Below are 18,027 nucleotides of genomic sequence, written 5' to 3'. Positions count from 1 at the left end.
GCACAGGTGTTTCCCATTATCTGCGCTACTTAAGCAGCATTCACGCTCATACTCTTTGAGAAGTAGAACCCCACCCCACCCCACCCCACCCCACCCCACCCCACCCCACCCCACCCCACCCCAGGCTAAAGCACTAACAACTTTGTATTAATTACTATTATTGGAATAAGTGTGAAGCAAAGTAATCTCTTCCAACATTTACTTCAAGACTTCAAGACCTACATATGCATGGTTGAAAATCATCCAGTTTGTCCCAAGGCTTTCAATGAGCAGGCGGCAACATCAATTACCCCCCTTTTTAACACAGATGCCATTAGAGGCCCGTAACAATGGCTAATGGTGGAAGATTAGTGCTTTACTGGCTTAGCCTCTCAGCCGAACCGATTGGGGAATACTAACTGGAAGAAAGAAGGCAGTTAGTCCCAGATGGCTATGTGGATGATGAAAACTCCGTCACAGTTAGTCAAATGCCAACACTATTGTGCTGAGATATTGAACGGCAGGTTGTTAAAGGGTTTTGAAAAAAAAACCTGAATAAAAGTTGGAAGCAGGACAAGAACAGCAGGAAAGAACAATAAGAGAGCTCCATTTTACAGTAGTTGGAGGGTTGTAAAATAAATAAAAACTCAGCAGTCTAGTTGCAGTCTTACACACGTCTCTGTTCTTCCATCAAAGCAGTTACCCATCTAAAACATAATAAACTGTATACTGACTGATTTTTTTATTTATAATTGTATTTTAAGAAATGAGACATAGACTTAACAAAAAGGGAACGAAAAAACGGTGAACTACAAACCAACAACCATATGGACAGGGCGATGGTACGTGTATGTGCATATAGGTGTGTGTGTGCGCCCGAGCCCTTTTGAGATGAAAAACTTAAGAGGGCAAATTGAAAAACAATGGTATATGTCTGCGTGTACGCGGGTACACGCCATCTAAAGCTGAAGAATTCAGACGTGAGATCACGGCTACATCTGTCATAGTAACGTCTAAACTATTGGGATAACACACATATTGTATATATAGTTATAAGAATAAGCAGTCAAAAAACATATCCAAGTTGATAAAAATAAAATGATTTAATAAACATTTTTATGTTTGAATCTTGGCTGGGTAGGCAGTGCCTGACTGCACGTCAATTCATGGATGTAGGCTGGACCCGATCCATTCACAGGACAGTTGGTGAGTACAATTTTTTGAACTGAATGCAGGCAGCCACTGGTAGCCAGTGAAGAGAACAGCCACTCTCAATATTTGAATCATTTCTGTCGTGGGAATTGAAGGTATTGTACACTTTTTACATTGTTCATTCTGTAGACATGAGATCCATTGTAGTCTGTCCATTCTCTATAAAGTCCTTGCCAGTTCATTAAGACAGTTGTAAAAAGGAACCACTTGATGCAATATAAATGCACAAAAATTAACTTGACAGATGGAATAGACATATTAATACATGTATTAGTCAAAGCGTGATGGGATATTTAAGATCCAATCATTGCTCTATTGATTTTCCACGAAAACAAGCAAAGCAATTACATGACTGAGAGAACTGCATAGGGATTCTGCAATAGAAAGATATCAATAGAAACAGGGATGTTCTATCGATCCAGGTTTATACCCATACATAGGTAAATATTTCATATTAATAGGCTAAAATGCTCTTGCGCATAGTAGTGTGATGTCTTGTGTGTAACAGTTGTAAAGTCCAAAGATGACCTCCGAATGTTTATTCCTAACCCATGGTCTCAGAACATATGACAGATACAAGTTTTAAACTGTCCCCCTAAACCCTCAGAGACTTAACTGACACCTATCAACCGATAAGTGATTGAGTGACTGTGGTTTTTAAATGGTGCCACATGTCATGTCACCCAGACAACCTAAAAAATATGACTTGTTGACTATTGAAGATATATATTTCATACTTTTTACTCTTTCAGGCATCTTTCTAACTCTTTTCTCATAAAATTAGGTCATTTTAAATAGTCTTTTGCATAATTTTTTTTTAATGCTTTAATGAATACATATTTTCTACATTCATGTTTTTTTTTCTCCATCTTTAATCCTTGATATTTAATATATACATTTTATGACAGTCTGAACACACATGTGCCGTCCTCTTCGTTTACCTTTTTTCACATGGTTAGGTCCAGGTCCAACTGCAATGGTGTCTGGGTGCACAGTGGGTCTGGTCTCTGTCTAATAGTGACTCCTACCATACAGGAAACTATATTACATGATGAATGACTCTTCCCAATCCCAAGAACGGCCAGTCAACAGTATTTATTACAGTTTAAAGGAAGCAGTTAATTTGAAGATTCAGAGATATCCAAAACAACAAATGAAAAATCCCTTTTTCCCTTCAAGCATGAACATAATAAATCAAAAGACATATGTTTCAGCTGCCCAAGAATAATGGCCAGGGAGAAAGGCAAATCTCATGACAGCATTATTTTCAGTATTGAACTCGGAAAGGAATAAGAAGGTGCTGTAGTTAAAAAGACTGATACCGAGTAGACTTAACCCTAATCGAATCAGAGATTACAAACTGCTTATCATAACCCTTTCAGACTATATTATTAAGAGTTTTGGCCTCTTTGAGTTTTCTGAGTGACTGACTGGGTTCTCTCTAGGGCAAAGCTTTTCTGGGTTAGACAGTAATGGATCATGTTTCCCTTGTTCGCAGACGTTAAAATCTGTTATTATTAAACCCACTGAAACCCATGGGACACAACCCACCCGCCTGTTATAATTGAGCCATTAATTGATTCTTTTGAATCTGTCTAATTATCTAATCAATCAATTAAAGTTTAGCTTTAATTGTCCTAATTGATTTAAGCTTTTCAAAGGGGAACTTTCGTGCCTGGACAATTTTTATCTAGATCAGTGGTCGCCAACCGTTGATGTTTCTCGGACAATCTCCAAAATAAATATATATTCAGAAACGCATTGGGCCTGATTCTCAAATATTTTCTGAAGTGTTTTCTTAAATTATTTCTTGTGGACATTGAAAAACCAACGTTGCATAATCTCTGCATAATTGATGAAAATAAGTTTACACAGCTGAAAATAAGTTTACACAGCCAAAGTGTTCTTAGCTGCGCTCCCCCAAACGGGTGTTCTCGTGCACCTATTCCACTGTGGCAATATCCCTGCGATTGAGTTCAGTGCTTATTTAGTAATTCACTTACATCTACAATGTTCGGCTTTTTTAAATTTCATGATATCACGATTGTATAATCGTGACTATAAATGGGAAAACATAAATGTTAATAATAAATATTCTCATATATATTCTAATTATTTAAATCCCAGGATGTCTATTTCAAACCCATTGCTGCCTACTGACACAGAGGAGGTTTCAGATAAATTACAGAAAGCATTTGCTTTTCCAGGTGAAGTGGACATGGAGATGGTTGATATGCAAAATGGTACAGAGCTGAAAGCCATGTTAAAGGACATTGACTTTTGGGGATTTAGCAGGGAGAAGTTTCCTCTCAGCCCATGTGCACTAAAGGTGAGTGCCTACTTTGGATCAACTTTGGATTCCCTCTGTGAAATGGCATTTTCACTGATGTAAATCAGTAAGCTGGTTTACTGACAGGCAGATAACAGAGCGCCCAAACTACAAGGCACTCACAGACAATGGTCAGTCATAGCCATCACATGACTGGAGTGACAAAGCTTCTGATGGCATTGTGGTGGGACCCAGAGCTGAACTGCACTAACATTAATAACATTAGTGATGTGTTGATAAATACAATTAATATTGGAAGTTCATCGAGCCTGCTCATTGAAAATGTATTTTTCTTGTTGTAAATTGTGTGTGGTTGACTAATAACAATATTCCTTTTTATGTTGCAGTTATGATGCAGTGAAAGAAAGTCCTTTAAAATGTTCTTGGTCACTTCAATTAGATAGCTGAGGTAAAGTGTTTACTTCATTCTATTTTAATTAGGCCAAATCAGAAGCCTCAAGTTGTAAGTACAGTCTAGACCAGGCCTGGCCAACCCACGGCTCCCGAGCCACATGCAGCTCTTACGTTCATATCGAAGTTTGTGTTTTTTTTAATGTGCGTGTTCACTTTGCTTGAGTTCAATACGGTATTTTCGTCAAACGTGCATGTGCGTGAGATGAAAATACCGCAAAGTTTCCTAGTAGGGGCAAGGGCATTTGAGTAAACAATTTGTGTCCAGTTCGCTCTCAAAATGGCAGGGAAAAAATGCAGAGCAAAACGAAAATATGAAGATGAACACAGTTTGTTTTTAACAGAGTAGTAGTATATATTTTTTGTTGAACGTAATGGCAAGCCATTCTGCCTTATATGTCAGGCGTCATTAGCGCAATTCAAAGCTTCAAATTCACTTCAGCTCACTCCATGCTAGCATCGACCAGGAATTTCCAAAAGGAACTGACCCTAAGTAACTAAGTGAAAAATGCTGCCTGACCTGGTGCAAAGTGTGTTTGCATTTGTTAACTAAATCTGTGCAATTCATTACATTACAGGTCATTTAGCTGAGGCTTTTATCCAAAGCGACTTCCATTACATTGCATTTCTAACCCATGGCTTTTTACATTTTGCGACCCGGTTCTGTGATCTACAACTGAAAAGGTCACAGATTACGTTCCTCGTCGATCCATTTAATGCGGAGACGGACTGTTTGAAAGCCCCGCTAGTCACAGATGAGGCCGCGGCTGAGTTGGGGATGATCGATCTTTGTGAGCAGGACCAACTGAAACCTGCTTTAAGGGAAGTGACCATTCAGTTCCGGAAAAGTGTGCCAATAGAAAAATACCCCAATGTCAAACAGGCTGTGCATAAGATACTGTCAATGTTTGGGTCAACATACGTCTGCGAGTCTGTGTTTTCTAACCCAAAATCAAAACATCGATCTGTTCTGACTGACACTCATGCGAAAGAATTGCTTCGAGTGGCAACAATGGAATACAAGCCAGATTTGAAGAGGATTGTTCAAGGCAAGTAATGTCAGAAGTCCCACTAAGCAACATGCATAGTAAAAGAAAAATGCTATTGTAAATTATATTTTTGTTGTTTTGTTTGTTTTGTTTGTTTTGTTTTGTTTGTTTGTATATTGGCTTGGTTGAACTGAGAGTTTGTGTGTGTGAGACAGTGCACACAATGTTCATTGTTGAAAATGACTGGCCTGTGGTCTTAGTAATGTAGAAGTCCATTTCTGTCATTATCATGTTGGTGTGTGACATTTACAATAAATCTAGTTGAGAAGGTGTGTGTGTGTGTGTGTGTGTGTGTGTGTGTGTGTGTGTGTGTGTGTGTGTGAGTGTGTGTGTGTGGAGGGGGGGGGGGGGTAATGTTCATGTGTGCCCATGTGTATGATGTGGCTCTTTGCGGTAACACAGTAAAAAATGTGGCTCTTAGTTTCTGACTGGTTGGCCACCCCTGGTCAAGACAGTCCTTTTTGCTCAACGGCGTAATAGGTCGATCTTATTTGTCGCAGAGGTCAGAAGTGTTGGGGTTTAAACAGTTGGTGACCACTGATGTAGATGATATTAATTGGAAGTAAATTTACTCTTTACTTGTCTTTCTCTACACCATCTAGTCTGCATCACCATTACTTACCTTGCTGGTGGTGGCGATGTTGTCCCCTTCTGACTTCACCCCACCCCCCTGAGCTCACAGGTCAGTCAGTCGCTCCTCTGGACCTTACAAGCAGCATGTGCTCAGTCTGCGACAATTTTTGGTTTGCATGTTTGTGTTTATCAGTCGTCCTCGGCCTCTATCTGAATTTAAACGCTCCGTGCGGTGACTTGATCAACCCCTCCGTCTGTGTTTTGCTTTATGCGTACTGTGGAACCTGGAATGAAAATAAACATAAAAAACAGGATGGAACAAGTTAAACACTCTTGAAACACTCAATATAAAATATTGATACAATACAATCATTTATCTGATTTTCCCCTTCAAGAAATTTAATGAAAACAGTAATGTATCATTTAATGAAATCAACCCACAGATATACTCATAATGGACACTTATCATGCTTTTGAATGACCTATAGTAGCAGCTATTGGAAAATGGAGTCATGCTAGCGGTTGTGTCACTACTTGTGAAATACTCCCCTCTGGTGTCTTGACTTGGTTTAGCAGAAGGCCACTGCCAGTGGCATTAGGTTATTACTATTCTATTTATATTCTAATTTAGTTATGAAAATTTATATTCAAATGTAAAAAAAAACAAAAAACACAACAGCGTCTGCTTGCTTTGCGGGTGGGCGCGCGCCTGACTGTACTGAACGTATATTGCATAAATAAAATAGACGAGATAGGCTACAACAGCTTCACGCACTGGTTTGATTATTTGCCGTGTCACGCCAAGGAAAAGTTCCATGTTTACTACAGCGCGCTCGTAGCGTTCAATGTCGGTTCTATACTGTAAAACTTCAGTTAATGTTAATATTTGTTTCAATCATTGAATGAAGCCTGCCATATATGGGAAAATAATCGCAACCTTAAATTGCAGAAACTACACTCAGTACAAGTCTCTCGTTGCTCAATGAAAACAGGCCTGACAGTCCTTCAGAGAGTCGTTTATATTCACTATAGTTGCATTCCAGCACAAAAGGTATAATAAGTTTCGCCTTCATGGTGGTTATTATTCTCAGCATGTACATCACAAACCAGTGTAATCATTTGTGTCAATAGCTGAGAGGAAGCACCACCTCATCATCATCATCATCAGCTACTGAGACATATCCATCATGTTTTCTGTCAAGAAAAATGCATAATAGATTATTAAATGGAAAGTCATTTATTTCAGCTACACGCTGCAATAACAGTCGAGGGCCTTATACTGTAACTCTGTGGGCATTAATTGGTTTTCCTTTAGCTTAAATGCATTAGTTTTTCCTCAGTCGCTAACAAGCGTTTGTCCAACCAGTTGTCACATTTTCAAAACTCTAAACACAAATAGCAAAGAATCTCCTTTTGTGGCCATGTCATTCACACATTTCATGTCGTTGTCACACAATAGGCATTCAGTGAACACATTTCCACAATGCTTACATTTTCTTAACAGACAAGCTATACCTCCTAACAAAATTATCGATTGTTTATGTGGTATTTAGAAATGTTCAGGAATCAGGAAACATTTATTGCCAAAATATGTCAAACATACAAGGAATTTGACTTGGCGGTTGGTGCGTGACAGTAGACAGTGTAACAATAGACAAGACAGCAGTGCACAAGTAATAAAATAAAGTAAAATGAAATGCTAATGCAATGGGTTAGTAGAATAAGGCTATGGGTTAGTATAAAACAAGAGAATAAAGTTAAAAATTTAAAATATTAAAAAAGTTAAAAAATATTAAGCATAAAGTGCACTAGCGAACAAGTAACACAGTGACGAGTGACGACAAAGTGACGAGTGACGACAAAGTGAAAAATTACAGTTAAAGTGACATGTGCAGTGTGAAGGGGAGTGACCGGTGGAATGTTATAGTCAGACAGTGGGGGACCGGCTCTGTTGATGAGCCCGACTGCCGACAGGAAGGAACTGTTCGTGTGGTGGGAGGTCTTAGTCCTGATGGACCTCAGCCTCCTGCCAGATGGAAGGAGCACAAACAGGTTTTGTTCGGGGTGAGAGGGGTCGGCCACGATCTCACGATCGAGTAAAAACAATATTCCAAACCTTAGATACAGTATAAAAACCTCTGCTTCTGCAATGAGATCAGTTCAAAAACAACATGTCTCAGCTGATCGTTTATCACATCTGCAAAATAATAGTTTCTGAAAAAATGCTTCATATTCTCAGAACTCTACACACAAATAAAAAAACACACACAATGGGCAAAATTCAAAACAACGTTATTTATTCTCAAAATAACACAAACCATCTTATGAATAAGTTTATAAGAACCAGTTGAACACTGATGTGGTCAATGTAAAACACTACGATGAATGGAAAACACTACTCCATTCATGATAATGACATAGGCATTTTTTTGTTTAGTCCTACAGACAGTACATAAGTGTATCTTCTCCAACCTCCTCGAACCCCCCAGTCCTCCTCCCCCCTTCTTCCAGGAGACTTTGTCAACTACTTTACCCAGAAAATAGCTGACATACGCTCCTCTTTCTCAAACCCACCTCCTACTACTTGTGTCCCACCGACTTCACCTCTATCACCCTCACTTTCCTCTTTCACCCCCCTGTCTCTACTAGGATAAATTCTTACCCTAGTAACCACTGCCCGTCCGACCACCTGCCCTCTTGACCCATTCCCTCACATGTTCCTCAATCTATCACTCCTGACCGTCTTCCTTTCTTTACCTATCTCATTAACAATGCTCTATTATCTGGCTGTTTTCCCAATTCTCTGAAAGAGGCAAGAGCTAACCCACTCCTGAAGAAACCTACCCTCAACCCATCCGAAGAAAACAACTACAGACCCGTCTTTCTTCTTCCATTTTTGTCCAAAACTCCCCTCCTATCTCCACCGTAACAACCTCCTTGACCCCCACCAGTCAGGCTTCAAGGCCATTCCACAGAGACTGCTCTCCTTGCTGTCTCAGAGCAACTCCACACTGCTAGAGCCGCCTCTCTCTCCTCTGTCCTCATCCTTCTGGACCTTTCTGCTGCATTTAACACATAGTAAACCACCAGATTCTTAATGACATCAGGACTGCAGAGAGCCTTCACATTTTACGCCGCAAACTAAAGCCACACCTCTTCAGACTCTACCTTGACTAAAAGGCGAACAAATTATAGCACTTAAATTGTACTTTTATTTGCACTTATCTATAGCAAATTGTAACTTGGCTTATTTGATGAAATCACACTTTCTGGTTGTGCACCCTTTTCTCCTACACTCCTACTCTCTTTGATGTTGTTGTTCTCGGTCTGTTCCCTCTTGGTTGAATGCACACTGGATAAAAGCATCAGCCAAATTACATGTAATGTAATGTGAAAGTTGAAAAGGAAAAATGTATATTTGGCTCCATCTGCTGGAAGAATTTGTTTGTTTTAATTAGTTTTCAACAATAAAACTAAATCAGTCTAATACAGCAGTCCTACAATGAATCAAACTTTAATGACGGTTGTAGTGTCGGATTTCAGTAAGGTGCAGATTCCATTTAATATTTTACGCTTTAGATTGGCTGCTATTGAACTTTATAGTAATATTTCTTGTGTCATTAATATATATGAAGATAAACATTACTTGCAATTTGAGAAGGAGAGCAGTTATCGACATTTAATCTTTCTAATAATTCTAACTGTGTACCAGTATACCCAAAATGGGTATATGATTATATAATTTAGTCTATGCATTACAACTAGTTCATGAAGAACGGAGCAGTCATGACTAAATGCGTGAGAAAAAAGCAGATTTGCAGAAATGTCTCTAATGTTTTCTTTTAAAAAAAGAGTAGATAACAGGATAACGTGTGTTCCAAAATTGTGAATAATAAACCAGAATCTATGACAACCATAGAAATATAGAAAACATATTCCAAAATATATCAATTTCAGCGAATGTGCTTCTTCCCCTTTCTGAAAGACATTAATTTCAGATTGCAAATCATTTACATGCATGTGACTTTATCAGACCTCCATTGGAAGTGATAAATGTTTCCACACTTCACATTGATGTTCTTAACAAGGATATCTAAAATCCTCTAAAACAAAAGTCTTTAACTAAGGACACTGCAAGCTTAGCCAAAAATGTGGCATATAATGGACTAAACTACAGGTGAGGGAAATTTTGATCCATGGCTTACTGGGTGCACAGCCAGAGTTTGATGAAATAATCTAAATGGTGATGCTGCAAGACAAGTTCATCTTTGTTGGGAAGAAGCTCAGCCTGTGAGATTATAACTCAATGATTTGAATAATAAATAATCTTTTTCATTGTGTAGCCAGTGAGAAAATGTCCTTCCTGAGCTACTGTAGGTTCAGGCAGGCCTTGGAACCTCCTACTTCCTGGTTCACCCATTAGAAAGGGTATAAAGCTGCCCATAATGAAGCTGCTTTTGGCATGCTTGTCCCTTTCTATGTTGGAGAGTGGCTGGAGAAGCCAGTGAGCTGGTAGGTGTTTTTATTCTCAGTTCTTATTATAATGGTTTGGCCATTGGTGATCTTTCTGTTTGTGTCTCCCAGCTCGTCAGGGAGGCCCAAACCATGTGTGAGCCATACCAGGTGGAGGAGCCTCAAAGAAACTCCAGGCTGGCATTGGAAGCCATTGCTGTTTTGTGTTGCTTGTTCACTTCTGGTCTAGTTTCTTCATGTTGGTAATATTAGTTAGTTTGCAGATGATTACTTTTGGTAAGTAATTTGTGTTCATTTTTGTGTTTGAGGTTTTCTGCAGAGTAGCATCCCAGATGGTGGGTTTGGTGGCTGGGCCTTTCATCTGCTCATCCCATTGTCAGTTGTGTTTGTCTGTATTTTCTTTTTACATAGCATGCCTCTATTTTATATTGTTTGTGTGGAGAAACTGAGTCAGTGAGTGCCCTGTGCCAGAGCCTGTCCCTGCCCCGGTGCAGCCTAGTCACCAGTAGCACTCAATTTGTTTGTAGAGGTGCATTTGGTTACTTCTACAGCTGATGTAAATTGGTTTAATTGTTTTGTATGCTTTCCATATTTTAACTAAATGTTGAAATCTGGGAATACTTTTTCCTCAGTCTGACTTCAGTCACCTGTTGATCCGTGGTTGTTGGATAATTTATGAGGAAATATTTAACCCTGTGCTATCGGTGGTTACAAATGTCTTTCTTCCAGTTGCTCAACTTCTCATGACTTGATCTACACACTATGCATCAGCTAAAACTAATGCATTCTAATACAACCGCCCTACAACTATTTCTCCCTCATTCTCTTGCATCTGTTGACAGCCCAAATAGAAATCGGCCAATGATACCCCTAGAGGGGATTTACTTGCACGTTGAACTTTACTAATTGCTTGTGATCTCTTCTCAGACTGCTATGGCTGGTTCTACACCTGCAGGATCAAGATGACCAATGGAAAAGCTAAAACTTCCAAGGTTTGGAAATTCGGGGTATGTTAAAGGGCAACCTCACTTCAATACATGGACCAAGCTTTTGGCAATTACTTTTAATCTCAACTCTACGACTGAATTTCAGGGACAAGTAGGAGGCCAAATGGGTTAGTTGATGTGTAAAATGTTTGACCTACCTGTGGGATATTTCGTAACCCTGTTTTATAAATTGTTGCAGATAATTTCATTTTTTTTTAAATATTGTATTGTCATTTACTCATTTCAGTTGGTTCAATATGCGTTGGGCAAGAAACCTGGTGGAGACCGTGGTGCCATGAAAGCAAACAAAAGGTATGACTGACTTGCGTAAACAAGTACATTACTAAAGAGCCACTGCTCATATTTAACTGCACGCATTTTTCACAATGTTTTAACTGTTTGAATTGCTTGGTGTTTTATGGTGATTGTGATGTTTGTTCCATAGTACAAGTGAATCTTGTGTGTGTACCCTGTATTATATTTAAAGAGCAATTTTTCATTAACTGAACCAGAGTTTGTTGCACAATATATCACAAGTGGGTGTTTTAGTAATATCTTTATTGATTTGAATAGTTGCTTAAATATTTCTCATGCAGATGTTTTAAAATGGAAAAGTCAACCTCATAGTGCTGTACACTTCAGTGTAACCCCAACACAGTAGGTTAAGACCTTATGTTTACTGGCTTAGTGTTGCAATGTTCTCCAATTTGACAGTCACATTTACTGTGTACCTGGAATGTAATTTTGGCAGTGAATTAATAAAATGTCAATGTATTCTAGAGGAGAGGGAGAAGATGGGTGATGCCTGGGACTTGTTTTTTTTTTTTGGTAATGCTTGTCTTACAAGCTGTAATGGCACTAATAAAATGTCTTTCTAACTGTAAAGAATGCCTGAGTGTTGTGGCCTGTCCTTAAGAACTATTTGGATCATTTAGCTGCTGTTTATCTATTTTCTGTTGGCCAATGTGTTAGTATTGCTAAATAACATTAACCTATGGGCAAAAAGATTTTTCAGAATGGGTTGTGATTCCACACAGGACGGTCCAGAGAAGAAAACAGGCTCCTGCCTTGAGGATCCCCAGAAGTGGTCGAGCAGTTTCAGCCTCCTGTGACGGTGGAAATTACCAGCAGTCTTTAGTGATTTGAGTGAACGGTAAGACGTTTTTCCAGTATGGTTTTTGATGTGTAATGCTTGTCATGCAGGCTGTGTGACTGGTCTAATAATACATTCTTTTTCAAACTGTCAAGAGCCTGACTGTTGCATAATGTGTTAACTATCTTCTAAAATGTGGTTGGATTTCCTGAACTATACCACCCTCTTTAGCTGCTTCATTTGAATTTGGCAGCTTTTTGCTCGTACAGGGAAACTGCAATCAATGTTCGGAAAACATTCCGGTTGGGTAAAGTAGTTCTGTGATTCCACGCACGACGGTCCAGAGAAGACCACAGGGTCCTGCCTTGGGCTCCCTAGGAGCGGCCAAGCAACTTCAGCCTCCTGTGAAAATTGAGAGGGAAGACCCTTTTCATGTCATGCTGTGTGAAAAGTCTAATAAAATGTTAGAATGCCTGACGGTTTGTTGGTTAACTGCATCTGCTGCTAATATGTACTGAACTAATCCAGTCTTTATCTGCGCTTTCCCAGTGTGTAAAAAGATGCATTCTTGTCAGTGTTTAAATATTTCTTGTTTGCTAAAGTACTGTTGTGCTACCACACATGACGATTCAGAACACTACAGGCTCCTGCTTCAGGGGCAAGCAGCTTTAGCCTCCTGTGGAAATTGCCTTATGCTATTGCCAAATTAGCGATTTGACTAACGGGTAATTATTATTTTTTTTTTCTCCCAGTAATGGGTATGTAATGCTTGAAATTGTATGATTGCATAATGCACTTGTGGTGCTTCTTGTCTTTGGTTGTGTGTCCTGAACTCTTCGGTTTTAACCATTTTCCATTCGCCAATGTTTTAGGGATGTGTTTATTGCTACATGTAAACCTGTAGGTGAAAGAAGGTCATGGTAGTGTTTAAGACTGTTCTGGATAAGTTGGGTAATGTAGTCTTATTTCTTGCAGTATGATAGAATGCAACTCTCTTCAGGCTTTGGCAGAAGGTAAGATCTTTTTTTGGACATTGTGGGCTAGGGTTAGCGGGGGCTAAGTGTGGGCTAGGGTTAGCGGGGGCTAAGTGTGGGCTAGGGTTAGCGGGGGCTAAGTGTGGGCTAGGGTTAGCGGGGGCTAAGTGTGGGCTAGGGTTAGCGGGGGCTAAGTGTGGGCTAGGGTTAGCGGGGGCTAAGTGTGGGCTAGGGTTAGCGGGGGCTAAGTGTGGGCTAGGGTTAGCGGGGGCTAAGTGTGGGCTAGGGTTAGCGGGGGCTAAGTGTGGGCTAGGGTTAGCGGGGGCTAAGTGTGGGCTAGGGTTAGCGGGGGCTAAGTGTGGGCTAGGGTTAGCGGGGGCTAAGTGTGGGCTAGGGTTAGCGGGGGCTAAGTGTGGGCTAGGGTTAGCGGGGGCTAAGTGTGGGCTAGGGTTAGCGGGGGCTAAGTGTGGGCTAGGGTTAGCGGGGGCTAAGTGTGGGCTAGGGTTAGCGGGGGCTAAGTGTGGGCTAGGGTTAGCGGGGGCTAAGTGTGGGCTAGGGTTAGCGGGGGCTAAGTGTGGGCTAGGGTTAGCGGGGGCTAAGTGTGGGCTAGGGTTAGCGGGGGCTAAGTGTGGGCTAGGGTTAGCGGGGGCTAAGTGTGGGCTAGGGTTAGCGGGGGCTAAGTGTGGGCTAGGGTTAGCGGGGGCTAAGTGTGGGCTAGGGTTAGCGGGGGCTAAGTGTGGGCTAGGGTTAGCGGGGGCTAAGTGTGGGCTAGGGTTAGCGGGGGCTAAGTGTGGGCTAGGGTTAGCGGGGGCTAAGTGTGGGCTAGGGTTAGCGGGGGCTAAGTGTGGGCTAGGGTTAGCGGGGGCTAAGTGTGGGCTAGGGTTAGCGGGGGCTAAGTGTGGGCTAGGGTTAGCGGGGGCTAAGTGTGGGCTAGGGTTAGCGGGGGCTAAGTGTGGGCTAGGGTTAGCGGGGGCTAAGTGTGGGCTAGGGTTAGCGGGGGCTAAGTGTGGGCTAGGGTTAGCGGGGGCTAAGTGTGGGCTAGGGTTAGCGGGGGCTAAGTGTGGGCTAGGGTTAGCGGGGGCTAAGTGTGGGCTAGGGTTAGCGGGGGCTAAGTGTGGGCTAGGGTTAGCGGGGGCTAAGTGTGGGCTAGGGTTAGCGGGGGCTAAGTGTGGGCTAGGGTTAGCGGGGGCTAAGTGTGGGCTAGGGTTAGCGGGGGCTAAGTGTGGGCTAGGGTTAGCGGGGGCTAAGTGTGGGCTAGGGTTAGCGGGGGCTAAGTGTGGGCTAGGGTTAGCGGGGGCTAAGTGTGGGCTAGGGTTAGCGGGGGCTAAGTGTGGGCTAGGGTTAGCGGGGGCTAAGTGTGGGCTAGGGTTAGCGGGGGCTAAGTGTGGGCTAGGGTTAGCGGGGGCTAAGTGTGGGCTAGGGTTAGCGGGGGCTAAGTGTGGGCTAGGGTTAGCGGGGGCTAAGTGTGGGCTAGGGTTAGCGGGGGCTAAGTGTGGGCTAGGGTTAGCGGGGGCTAAGTGTGGGCTAGGGTTAGCGGGGGCTAAGTGTGGGCTAGGGTTAGCGGGGGCTAAGTGTGGGCTAGGGTTAGCGGGGGCTAAGTGTGGGCTAGGGTTAGCGGGGGCTAAGTGTGGGCTAGGGTTAGCGGGGGCTAAGTGTGGGCTAGGGTTAGCGGGGGCTAAGTGTGGGCTAGGGTTAGCGGGGGCTAAGTGTGGGCTAGGGTTAGCGGGGGCTAAGTGTGGGCTAGGGTTAGCGGGGGCTAAGTGTGGGCTAGGGTTAGCGGGGGCTAAGTGTGGGCTAGGGTTAGCGGGGGCTAAGTGTGGGCTAGGGTTAGCGGGGGCTAAGTGTGGGCTAGGGTTAGCGGGGGCTAAGTGTGGGCTAGGGTTAGCGGGGGCTAAGTGTGGGCTAGGGTTAGCGGGGGCTAAGTGTGGGCTAGGGTTAGCGGGGGCTAAGTGTGGGCTAGGGTTAGCGGGGGCTAAGTGTGGGCTAGGGTTAGCGGGGGCTAAGTGTGGGCTAGGGTTAGCGGGGGCTAAGTGTGGGCTAGGGTTAGCGGGGGCTAAGTGTGGGCTAGGGTTAGCGGGGGCTAAGTGTGGGCTAGGGTTAGCGGGGGCTAAGTGTGGGCTAGGGTTAGCGGGGGCTAAGTGTGGGCTAGGGTTAGCGGGGGCTAAGTGTGGGCTAGGGTTAGCGGGGGCTAAGTGTGGGCTAGGGTTAGCGGGGGCTAAGTGTGGGCTAGGGTTAGCGGGGGCTAAGTGTGGGCTAGGGTTAGCGGGGGCTAGGTGTGGGCTAGGGTTAGCGGGGGCTAGGTGTGGGCTAGGGTTAGCGGGGGCTAGGTGTGGGCTAGGGTTAGCGGGGTTAGGGAATAAATAGTTTTGGATGGACCTGCGAGCAGGACCATCTGTGCACTGTCCAGCACTGCCTCACAGCCCGCAGCTCTTAGTCCTCATTTAAGCCCTTAGGATACCTGGTTTTTAATTTATTGATCCAGCCCCTCTCCGCTCTCCTCCTCTGGGGAGCGCTCCATCCGGGGTTCATCTGGATCACACACACAGACACAGATTTCCAACCGTGCGAAATAAAATGTGCCACAAGTGGCGTCAGTGTTTTTTTCTTTTTAATGATGTTGTGTTTGTGTTGTGTGAAGCGGGTCGCGATGGTGTTCCCCGTCTCCCCCACATATTGTAATCCACATTGTACACACGTGATGAGGTAAACACAGTTCTTAGACTTGGTGTTTCCCCTGGCTGAGTTCAGGAAAACGTCTCCCGTGCTGTGGCTTTGCAGCCATTTTCTGTGTTTATAAAAGGCATCACTCTGACCTCTCCCCTTAATGCTGTGCAGAGGTTTTAATTTGGCCTTTACCAGATAGTCCAGTAAATTCTTGTTTCTCCTGTAGGCCGGGATGATCCTGTGGTCCTGCAGGACAGAAGACCCTGTGGTGTGGGAGAGGAATCTCCTTCTGCATCCTCTGACCAATGCCATGGTGGAAGGTGAATACGTGGTGACAAAGGGGAGACTGGAGCCCACAGTAATAGGCTTCTTCTCTAGAAATGACCTCTGGCATTTTCTAAGAAAGGTCCTAGAGTACCCCCTGGTGGACAAAGCGTGAAAGAGCACCCCGACTGCAACACGGAAATCCTCCTCTCTGCTGCATATTCTGTGAAACCTCAACAGTTGGGATTTGATTAAGCCAGCATATGTGTGCTTTGGGTGGAAGCTGGTCTTGAAGAGCAGAGCATGTGTGTCTGTCTCCTTAAAAAATACCTTAATGTCCAATGTGTGGGTTTCCTTAAATGTGTTACTTTTAAACGTTGTGGTGTCCAGAAAATCAACAGAAGTCAAATTGTCGGTGGATTTAATTTTAATAGACTGATTGTGATTGTTGAGGGTGCACAGAAACACTTCAAAATCCTCCCTCGAGTGGGGCCACACACCCCAGATGTCGTCCAAATATCTATAATAATGCAGTGGCTTTTTAGGACATATTTTCAGGACTGATTCCTCCCACTCAGCCATAAAAATGTTAGCGTATGCAGGAGCAAACTTCTTCCCCATCGCTGTACCCTTGATTTGAAGGAAAAATTCCCCATTAAATTCAAAATCATTTTGGGTCAGATTGATCTCCAGTAACTGTAATAATTCTTTTTCTGGTCGCTTTTTGTCGGGGTGTTTCCGAAATGAATTCTTAACGGCCTGCATGCCTTCTTTTATGTCAATGTTTGTATAGAGACTATCAATATCTATGGTGAATAAAATTGAGTTGTCCGGAATGCGGAGTCTTTTAATTATCTCTACAAAGTGGTACGTGTCCTTTATGTAACTCGGGTGTGTGGTCGACAGAGGATTCAAAAAGTGGTCGAGGTACTCTGCAGTGTGATAAGTCTCACTGCTGCAGTCAGACACGATGGGCCTGCCGGGCGGGATTTCATGTGGTTTACTCCACTTGGCAGGGTCCTTGTGTATTTTGGGCAGCATATAGAATAATCTGGCTCTAGGTACAGCGTCACCCATTAAATAATGCTTTTGTTTCAGATTAATAAACTTCTTCTCATGTAGAGTTAGGATGATTTTATTTACAATCGGGACAGTGTTTGGATAAATGGGGTGGGTCAATTTGGTGTAGTATTTGGGATCATTAAGCTGTCTGTAGCCTTCCCATAAATATTGCTCCCTGTCCAAGATCACTATAGAGCTGCCCTTATCTGCTGGTTTAATAACTATGTGTTTGTTATTAACTAGTTCATCAAGTGCCCGCACTTCCTCCCTACTGAGGTTAGGCGGCACGTGATGAATTTTGAAGCGTGTGTTAAAATACCGAATGTCTGATTGTATTAGAGCAGTTATGGTGTGTGGTATTTGTGCCTGTACAGGAGCCCAGGACGATTTATAAATGAACGGGAGTCGTTCACACTCTCTCGAGTTTTCAAAATAAGCCGCCAGCTTTAACCTCCTGTGATACTGCTGTAGATCAAAGCGGCTCTGCTCTACAATCTGTTTATTAGTTCCCTTTGTGGGAATGAAATTTAACCCCCTGCCAAGGAGAGTGCGCTGTGCTTCAGTGAGTTTAAAGTTCTTAGTGAGGTTGATGACTAACTTATCCCCCTCCTGAGTAGGCAGGTTTATGGGGACAATTAGTTTAAGTAGTGAACCCAATTGTCAAATATGCGGGCAGCTGTGGCTCGGGTCCAGTGGATGTGATCCGGACCTGTGTGAAAGAGACCTGCTGGCAGCGCTGGGATGTACTCACACATTCTCGCAATAGCAGTGTTCAGATGTGTGAGGCGCAGTTTCTCCTTCGGGGGAAGATCTCCGGAGAAGTTGACCTGTGGCACAAAAACGTCAGCAGATGGAAAAGTCAGTCTAACGCTTCGGAGGGCCCTCTGCAGCTGTTTGATGGCCGTCTCCTGCGTTTTTTGGACACGGTTGTTAATGCCGAAGGCCAAAATGACCTTCT

General features: G+C 43.1%; 1 long non-coding RNA gene across 2 annotated transcripts; it reads left to right on the top strand.

The window, feature by feature from the left end:
• The first annotated feature begins 9,870 nt into the window (after nucleotides 1–9,870).
• LOC120813976 (uncharacterized) lies at nucleotides 9,871–12,582 on the top strand. 2 transcript variants are annotated; one of them, XR_013457340.1, is made up of 6 exons: nucleotides 9,871–10,065; nucleotides 10,138–10,302; nucleotides 10,954–11,033; nucleotides 11,260–11,324; nucleotides 12,050–12,165; nucleotides 12,375–12,582. It is a non-coding gene; the product is annotated as an uncharacterized LOC120813976 (long non-coding RNA). The 2 variants fall into 2 exon arrangements; XR_013457339.1 differs by having other exon boundaries at nucleotides 9,880–10,302.
• The last annotated feature ends 5,445 nt before the right edge of the window (nucleotides 12,583–18,027 follow it).

This window comes from Gasterosteus aculeatus, unplaced genomic scaffold, assembly GCF_964276395.1.
Source record: "Gasterosteus aculeatus unplaced genomic scaffold, fGasAcu3.hap1.1 HAP1_SCAFFOLD_86, whole genome shotgun sequence".
NCBI classification, from domain to species: domain Eukaryota; kingdom Metazoa; phylum Chordata; class Actinopteri; order Perciformes; family Gasterosteidae; genus Gasterosteus; species Gasterosteus aculeatus.
Note: the sequence above shows the minus strand (reverse complement) of the source record. Positions and strands in the feature narration are given on the sequence as shown.